General features: G+C 33.7%; 1 pseudogene; it reads left to right on the forward strand.

Moving 5' to 3' along the window:
- Positions 1 to 8,353: 8,353 nt before the first annotated feature.
- On the forward strand, positions 8,354 to 9,154 carry LOC144372210 (AP-1 complex subunit sigma-3 pseudogene; annotated as a pseudogene).
- Positions 9,155 to 9,645: the final 491 nt, after the last annotated feature.

Raw genomic sequence — 9,645 nt, forward strand, 5'->3', positions numbered from 1 at the left:
GATCAAGGAGCTTGATATCAAATCAGAGACTCTGCGTCAGATAGAAGAAAAAGTTGGCTCTGATCTACATATGGTGGGGTTGGGCTCCAAATTCCTTAATAGGACACCCATAGCACAAGAGTTAATAACAAGAATCAACAAATGGGACTTACTTAAACTAAAAAGTTTTTTCTCAGCAAAAGAAAAAATAAGAGAGGTAAATAGGGAGCCTACATCCTGCGAACAAATTTTTACTCCTCAAACTTCAGATAGAGTCCTAATATCCAGAGTATACAAAGAACTCAAAAAATTAGACAATAAGATAACAAATAACCCAATCAACAAATGGGCCAAGGACCTGAACAGACACTTCTCAGAGGAGGATATACAATCAATCAACAAGTACATGAAAAAATGCTCACCATCTCTAGCAGTCAGAGAAATGCAAATCAAAACCACCCTAATATACCATCTCACTCCAGTAAGATTGTCAGCCACTATGAAGTCAAACAACAACAAGTGCTGGCGAGGATGTGGAAAAAAAGGGTACACTTGTACATTGCTGGTGGGACTGCAAATTGGTGTGGCCAATTTGGAAAGCAGTATGGAGATTCCTGGGAAAGCTGGGAATGGAACCACCATTTTACTCTGCTATTGCCCTTCTCGGACTATTCCCTGTAGACCTTAAAAGAGCATGCTACAGGGATACTGCCACATTGATGTTCATAGCAGCACAATTCACAATAGCTAGACTGTGGAACCAACCCGGATGCCCTTCAATAGATGAATGGATAAAAAAAATGTGGCATTTATACACCATGGAATATTACACAGCACTAAAAAATGACAAAATCATGGAATTTGCGGGGAAATGGATGACACTAGAGCAGATTATGCTTAGTGAAACTAGCCAATCCCTAAAAAACAAATACCAAATGTCTTCTTTGATGTAATGAGAGTAACTATGAATAGAGCAGGGAGGAAGAGCAGGAAGAAAAGATTAACATTAAACAGAGACATGAGATGGGAGGGAAAGGGAGAGAAAAGTGAAATTGCATGGAAATGAAGGGAGATCCTCATTGCTATACAAAATTACATATAAGAGGTTGTGAGGGGAATGGGAAAATAAACAAGGAGAGAAATGAATTACAGTAGATGGGGTAGAGAGAGAAGATGTGAGGGAAGGGAAGGGGGGATAGTAGGGGATAGGAAAGGTAGCAGAATACAACAATTACTAATAGGGCATTATGTAAAATTGTGGATGTGTAACCGACGTGATTCTGCAATCTGTATTTGGGGTAAAATTGGGAGTTCATAACCCACTTCAATCTAATCTATGAAATATGATATGTCAAGAGCTTTGTAATGTTGTGAACAACCAATCAAAAATAAATAAATAAACAAAAAAGGCTATAGACCATATATGTGTGTTTCACAAAATAAAGAATATCTCTAATGTAGAGTAAATGAGGTAGAAAAAAATAAAGGCAGAAAAGTTTCATGCTAAAATAAGGAGATTTTTCTCTAATAGTATAATATAATTTCTCTTAAAAGTGGCTGTTCACAATTTGTCTTTTACTTTTCTAAGAGAGTAAAAATCTAGCATGATTATGTCAGCTTTTATTCAATTTGCTTTATAGTCTACTTGTATGTATTCTGCCAGGTTTATTGGGTTTGTCAATGCAACTATAAGTAATGGCTAATTTTAGTGACAAAAAAGCATGCTTGATTTAGGAGAACCATGGTAAGGTTCTTTCTATTCACTGACATGGGAAAAAACTGTTTTGGTTCTTTCCATGGAAAAGAAATGATTTGTGTTTACTTCTACCCAAGGGGAAAGAGAGTAAAATTCCTTTAGATTGCCACAAGAATTTCTCCTGAACTTAAATGAACACCAATGAAAAACTAAGCTAGAAAAGGGGCATGGGACAGTACTCTGTTTTCATGACATTCTGGGATATTAAAAATGTAGGGACATTCAGATTTTGAATTAAAAAATGACCCATGTAGGTTTATTCTTTTCTGAGCTATAGTTAAGGATTTAGAAGAATGTGTTGGATACATGGTTGAAAACCTCTAAAAGTTCTTTGGACACAAAAGATAAATTGCATTTCCATTCAGAAACTTGACATGAAAAAAGAAAATAATTGCATGCCATTCTTAGTTTCAAGAGAACTGCATCAGAATATTCATTTGTAGATTGTTATCATAAATGTAAGAGATACCTAGTCTGAGAGGTCATTTCCCTAGCTTAAATTTTGATTATTAGACATATTCTAATGGTCTTAAATGTTTACTTTAGAAAACATTTATTTCATCTTTCTATGGGTTATCTCACTTCTTCCAAGGATGCAGACATGCAAGTTATGATTTCAAATAATATTTTGTTTCTCTGTCCATTGCCTTACACTTCTCATGCTCATTCTATTACATTCTATTATATTTATTGCTTCAGAAAGAATGTAGGTGCCAGTTGACTATGAAAGAGTCCTATCAGGAATGCTGTCAGGAACTATACCAAATACAAAAAAAATAATTGTTTTGTTTATTTGTCTTAGAACCTTATTGGTAATTACTGCGACCATGAGATTTTCATCATTCCTGAACAGCTAAAATATTCTTGAAAGAATCCTTGCTTTATCTATTGTTGTCCAAATCTATGAACTGATCCTAAATGAAAAGCTAAGTATATTCTTTTTAAATTTCTTATTTTTATTTTTACTTTTTTTAATTTTTGGTACCAAGGATTGAACTCAGAGGCACTTAACCACTGAGCCACATTCCCCAACCCTTTTTTATATTTTCTTTAGAGTCTGTGTGTCACAAAGTTGCTGAGGCTATCTTTGAACTCATGATCCTCCTGCCTCAGCCAGTCAAGCCCCTGGGATTACACGCATTCACCATGGCACCCACCTGAGAAGCTAAGCATTTTATATTCTCGTTCTCTGCCTGCATCAAGTGTTTCACATATTTCACAGTCAAGCATTTTGTCCTTCTGTAAAAGCATTCTGTTCCTTCACCTATGTTCTCTTGTGTGCATTCTGTTTGATTTGTCTTCCTTCTTCCCACATTGTCAGGGTCCTAAATGTTTATAAAGATGAAGTTCAAACACAACCCAGTATGTGAAGTCTTCCCCAGACATCCCCAACAAGAACTAATCCACATTATGGGTATAGAAAAAGGGGTAATGAGGAAGGAGATGGGAAAGATGGCAGATGTGCAGTATTTTTGTATTTGCACTATTTAGCACATATCCAAATCTATATTGTGAAAGCACAATTACCAACTCAAATACCACAGCGATAGATCATGTTCCCTAAATTTTTTGACTTCTTGCTTTTGGCTTAAAATTTACAGAAACAATGCAAGTATAATGGAAAGTTTTGATGTCTGAGTGGTTGATATTATTATTTGGAAGGTGATTTATTTTGAAGTTGAATCCAATGAGAGTCAAATTATCCAATTGTACTTATAAGCACACATTTCTTCTGCCACTAGCCCAAGTTAGGCTATTTTGTATCCATTGGTCCTCACATTCTGTTACTGTTGTTGTTGTTGTTGTGATTTTTATGGTCTGAAAGTTTTTATTTGCAATATAAGGTTTGAAAATTCAGAAATATTTGTGTTTGAGCCTCCTACATCTTTAGAGTTTCATGAACTTGGAGAGAATTCCAGAATGTCTTTATAGATACATTCCTTTGGAGATATGCCCTCATGCACACTATTTTTGGATGGCTCTGTGAGTGGAGAAGTAGGTATCAGACCGAGGAAAGTCCATGTTTTTTTTTATGTTTTCTCAACATTTGCCCACAAATAGAACTTTATTATGGCTTTTTCCTATTTCCCTATTTCTATTTGTCTTGAAGAAATAGGTAGGTACATTTAATTGATTAATGTTGGAAGACAGCAGAAGAAATGAAAATATTCAACCATTTGTTTTAAAACCTACCCTGCTTTTGTGAATAAAACTACAACTCTATGCATTGGGATTCAACACTTACCAATTTAAGCAGGATTGGATTTTTAAAATAGTTTAAAACATTGTCCTGCAATGGATTATTCAAAAATAGTGGCAATCATTTATAAATTTCATGCCTGTTTGTCAGTGCCTCAAGGGAGAAATTCACAAATCACCAATTAATGTCATGAAGTGGTGTGTTTTTTAATAGTTAAAACTTTAAAATGTTTTCATGTTTAATAATGCCTTCAAATTTCTTTTGCATAAAACAATATTCTCAAGCATAGAGATCCAAATTTAGGAAGAATTAGAAGCCGTCTGCCCACTTCAACCATCATTCTACCAAGAAGTCACATTTCTTGGAATTGAAAATAAACTTCTCATGAAAGATAATTCAATTAGATGTTTAAAAGTTCAACCTCACACTGTAAGAATTAACATCAACTTTATTTCAACTGGTTGCTTTGGAGTAGACATATGCAGTGTACCAAGGTTTATTTCTTAGAAATTCACAATATTTAAAAGATGAGGTAACCCTGAGAAAATCTCCACAAAGCACTCACAAGTTTCTAGTTCTACCCTCAAATTCTTATTCTTGATCCCAGACAGTGGCTTCCTTTCTCACTTTGTGTAAGGTAGAGATGCAAAAAACTTAGCAAAACTAGAACAGGAAATGATAATGGCAATGGATTAGTCTGAGGTTAATAAATAAAATTTTAAAAGCACCCCAATTACTTTTTTAAAAAATTATTTTAATATGAGGAATTTGGTACTTACATTTTAGAAGAACAAGAAAAACAAACAGTAGTAGGTGGTATTGGAAGGATCTAAATAAACAAAAAGGAAGAAGAAAAGACATTTGGATGCAAAAAGGCTCAAATCGGCTGTCTAGAGCCCATTCCCCCAGAACCTGTGGTGTGCTCCTGGAGACGTTGCCACCATCCTGGATTGTTGAAGGGATGTCATGCCCATCAAAGCTGGAACCTACCAAAAGTGTGTCCTTTACTCAGGTTCCTTAGTCAAGAATCTCCCCACTCCCCATCCAACAACCATGGTATTGAAGTTAAAAAGAAGGTTCTGCTTCCTTCTAGTGTCTTCTATTAGTGGGACCTAACAGAAATCCAGTGGTTATGGAAGACTGGTCAATAAAATTTGTAAAAATGTATTTCAAAAATGTAAACATTAAAGTCCAAGAGGAGATAGGACCTGAGAATACCCAAAGACATGTCCAGCAGAGTGGACAATATACTCTTCTATGCTTTGTGTAAGGTAGAGATGCAAAAACCTTAGCAAATTATGCATCATTATTTGCTTTTCTATATTTTTAGATTTTAACTACATGCTTATCCACCCTCACGCTTTCAACTGGTCTTTTCTGTTTCTTGCAACACAGACACGGATGAGTTAATAGACAAGTTAATAGACAATCTGACCCTTCATGCTAACATTTGTATCCTTTACTCCAGTCTTCTAAATTTTCTGTTTATCTTTCTCTTGTTTACATTAAGAATTTCATATATATATATATATATATAAGAATTTCATATATATATATATATATATATATATATTCACATATATTCATATGCCTAAACAAGATACTTCTTGATTTTTTTATAATCATGTAAGTGGAATTATTTTCTATCTAATCATATATATATATATATGAATTTCATATATATATATATATATTCACATATATTCATATGCCTAAACAAGATACTTCTTAATTTTTTTATAATCATGTAAGTGGAATTATTTTCTATCTAATCTTAGAAATTCAGAACTTTTGTTTTCAGTGTTTCTGATATTATTAAGTTTAGTGTTGCATATAGCTATGTTGAATTCATTTTTATTGTTGTGTGAGATTTATATTTCTGTATTAACTATATCAAATCAAAATTTTATGCCATGGGTGGTGGCACACACCTGTAATACCAGCAGATTGGGAGGCTGAGACAGGAGGATCCTGAGTTCAAAGCCAGTCTCAGCAACAGAGGCTCTAAGCAACTCATTGAGGCCCTGTCTCTAAATAAATACACAATGGGGATGGGGATGTGGCTCAGTGGTTGAGTGCCCCTGAATTCAATTCCTCATAACTCCCCCCAATTATGCTTTATTTACTCTTTCAAGTCTATGATACTTTAAAATTTCAATGTATTTTAATATTTAAACAGTACTACCATAGAATGTTTGTCCTCATAGTCCAGATCAAACCACTGGTTGTGGGTGTATCCTTAGGGATGGAATCTCTGAGTAACGGGAAATGATGCACATCTTTAACTTTGGTTACTAAGAGAAAACTAACTTTCAAACAGATGAATAATTTTAACATCCTTACATTTGCTTCACAGTCTCATTAGCACTTAAAATTTTCACTTTTTAATGATTTCCCCCTGTGGCTTAGGCTTCTGTTGTCTTAAGAGCTGTACAACTTACCGGTATATCAATCACAGAAGGTTTTTATAGCCAAATGCTTTGGCTAAAAAAACCTCCTGAAAATCCTTACTGTCAATCATTGTCATTATTTTTTGAACTTGAACATAAGTCCTTCTGAGAGTGTTTTGGTATTCTGATACGGTCCACTAATAGAAAAGGAAATCTTTGTTGTATCTCGAAAAGAGACTTACTAAATATTATAAATTACTGAGACACAAATATTATCATTTGCTGAACATCTTATGAAGCTGGATTTTTCACAAAGTAATTCTTAATTTAAAGGATGATGAAATTGTGATGTTTAACTTATTTTCAAGGGTTGCTTTCAGTTTTTATGTTTAATTATTTGGCCAAAGGTTTAAATTGTAAAGTTTGCTCAATTAAAAAATGAATTAAAGGATCCACAGATGCCACCATCAGCTCTTCAGGTCACCAAACAAAACTTTATTTGCTATTGTGTTAACGTCCTTCAGAATTATTGAAAAATTCATCAATTATACTAAGCATCCTTTGTAATTTGTGAATTGACAGGTATTATTACTAATATGCATCAGAGCACACTGAAATATAAATTTTGTAAGTATTTTGACTTCTTAAAATATTTTTGCATCTTAAGATTAAAATATCAAGAATACATATGTCTCCTTGCAAAATTCATGAAAGTAATTAGAGAATGAATTAGTAATTCTTGTTAGAGAAAATATGAATTTCTAATTGATAAATGCAGTTTATATGCTGAATAATGCAGATAGGAATGGAACTGAATATGCGTGGATACTCTTCCTTGAATTTGTGCTATTATTTTCAGAAATGAGTAGAAAAAAATAAAAATAAATTCTGTAGATTTACTTTATTTTTTTTCCTCCCAAGTGTAAAAAAAATTTTTGAAGTAAATAAAAGTATATGAATGTAAATCCTTCCAAATTTTAGTTTAATTTTTATTAAAAAATCTTTTTAAGTCTAATACCATATTAAAGAGCTTTTGCCACACAATGAGAGCATACGTTTGTATTAACTTTCTGATATAACAAAAATATGGTGGGAATAAGCCCTTTTGGTGACAATATGCTTTAATATAATTTTAATGGAAGGCAGATTTGCAACATTTATCAACATTTCAAATATACAAATTAGCTCCACCATCTCCTTTCCAAATTGAAGCCATTAATGGAGGGAAGGAAGATTCAAAGTACGGAACTTTCAGAAGACAACTCTTCAAAGAGGTTTTCCAGTAAAAGTTGCATAGAAGTTGGCTTCAACCAGAGACACAACAAGAAAAAGGAAGAAGGGCTCATTTGGAATGTTGCTTGAATCTGATTCTGTAGAAGAAAAACCAACCAGGCAGACGAGATTGGAGGTGTGGATGGAGGGAAAGCAACTGCAGGAACAGAGCCATTAAGTACATGAAAGGGGTTGGGTTTTTATAGGAAGCAGGGACTCTCTGTCTTACCATATATATATATATATATATATAAGCAAGAAGCTTACAAATCATTATAAAAGGGAGATGCATACTGTGCCTCTATGTGTGTCACAATAATTCAATCTGTGCATATCAGCTGTCAGCTATGATTACCAGCTGAAAATGATAAGAGATACTGAAGTAGAAAATGATTGGAAAGTGTGAAATAATGATCTATTTAGATGAGTGAAAAGAAAAAATTCTATGGGTTTTCCTGACATTGTGAAATGGCCAGGTAGTAAGTGAAGCTATGTGGTTAAGTGGAACCTCTCCAGATAGTAGTCAGATTAGCTCCAGAAATACTGGCTACTCAGGTATACGTCACGGTGGTGTGGCTTTATATTTAAATAGAGTTCACATTTTTTTTCCTAATAAATAATACAGGCAAAGTGATAGAGACATCTTGAGAGGAGGAGACTTGGGGCAATTCCATGAAATCTCATCTAGGAAGGAAAGAAAAATGTGAGAGTATGAGATGGTGATAATTGGTAAAGAAAAATGGTAGTGGCTTTTAGGACAGGGGCAGTGGTGGCCGGGTCACCAAGATACATTTCATATTGCTCTTCAGTCGACAAGGGAAATTGTGGCTGCAGAAAGGGTACACCACCCTCCCCGACAAAGAAAGGAAAAAGGTCACTCGGGAAATTGTTCCGATTATTCCCTCTCGTGGTCACAGGACAAGCAGTTTTCTTGACTGGAAGGAGCTAAAACTTGTTTATAAAAGATGTATGCTAGTTTGTATTTTTGCTGTGCAGTAGAAAATCAAGACAATGAGCTTTTGACACTAGAGATTGTTCACCGTTATGTGGAGTTGCTGGACAAATACTTTGGAAATGTCTGTGAGCTGAATATTATCTTTAATTTTGAAAAGGCATATTTTATCCTTGATGAATTTATAATAGGTGGAGAAATTCAGGAAACATCCAAGAAAACTTCTGTAAAAGCTGTTGAAGACTCTGATATGTTACAAGAGACAATGGAAGAATACATGAACAAACCTACATTTTAACTGTACATCTACTTGAAGACTCTGAGTGCTATGAATTATAAATTTACAAACAAGCAATGCCTTACAGTCAGTCGTGACAAAGCCTCTGGCACCATGCCAAAAATAACTTAAAGGCATTCTTTGTTAACTAGCACAAATTGAAGTCATTTAACATGATATATTTATAATTGCTACACATCTGTATTATACTATATATGAGTACTTTTTGTGTGCCTGGTTTCTTGAAACGACTGTTGAATAACCCAATGGATGAATAGTTGTTTGCAATGTTTTAACTCCATGTGATATTTTAAAGCAAATTTTGAAAAAAAAATGATTGCAATATATTTTCATTGCATTTGACCTCCTACTGACAGGTTGAAAACTGTATTGTTGATAACCTGTGATTCTTAAAGTATATATTATTAATGCCTTTCCTGGATATTTAATTTTTAAAAGTATGTATTAATTCAAACTTATGTTAATAGTTGAGTTCATACCTAATGCTGGATATTTTTCAAATACTTAATAATACTGTAATTTCAGACCAGATACAATGTATTTTATTTTAATGTTCTGAATTCATTTATTTTTTGAGGATTGGAATTAGAGACTATAACCAAAGAAAGTATAGAACTTCAAAAGTGTTCTTGAGGCTTTAGGAGCTGCTACCTAGGCTGAGGTTTTAATTTTACCTTTTAATTGAATATAAGGGACATTCCAGTAAGGTTATGTTTTCTACAAACTCTATATATTTATTAAGATTTTTAGAGATCCAGAGATCTAGTGTCTATGACATTCTTTATTATAAAAATAGTA

Source organism: Ictidomys tridecemlineatus, assembly GCF_052094955.1.
Source record: "Ictidomys tridecemlineatus isolate mIctTri1 chromosome 1 unlocalized genomic scaffold, mIctTri1.hap1 SUPER_1_unloc_7, whole genome shotgun sequence".
Lineage (NCBI taxonomy): Eukaryota > Metazoa > Chordata > Mammalia > Rodentia > Sciuridae > Ictidomys > Ictidomys tridecemlineatus.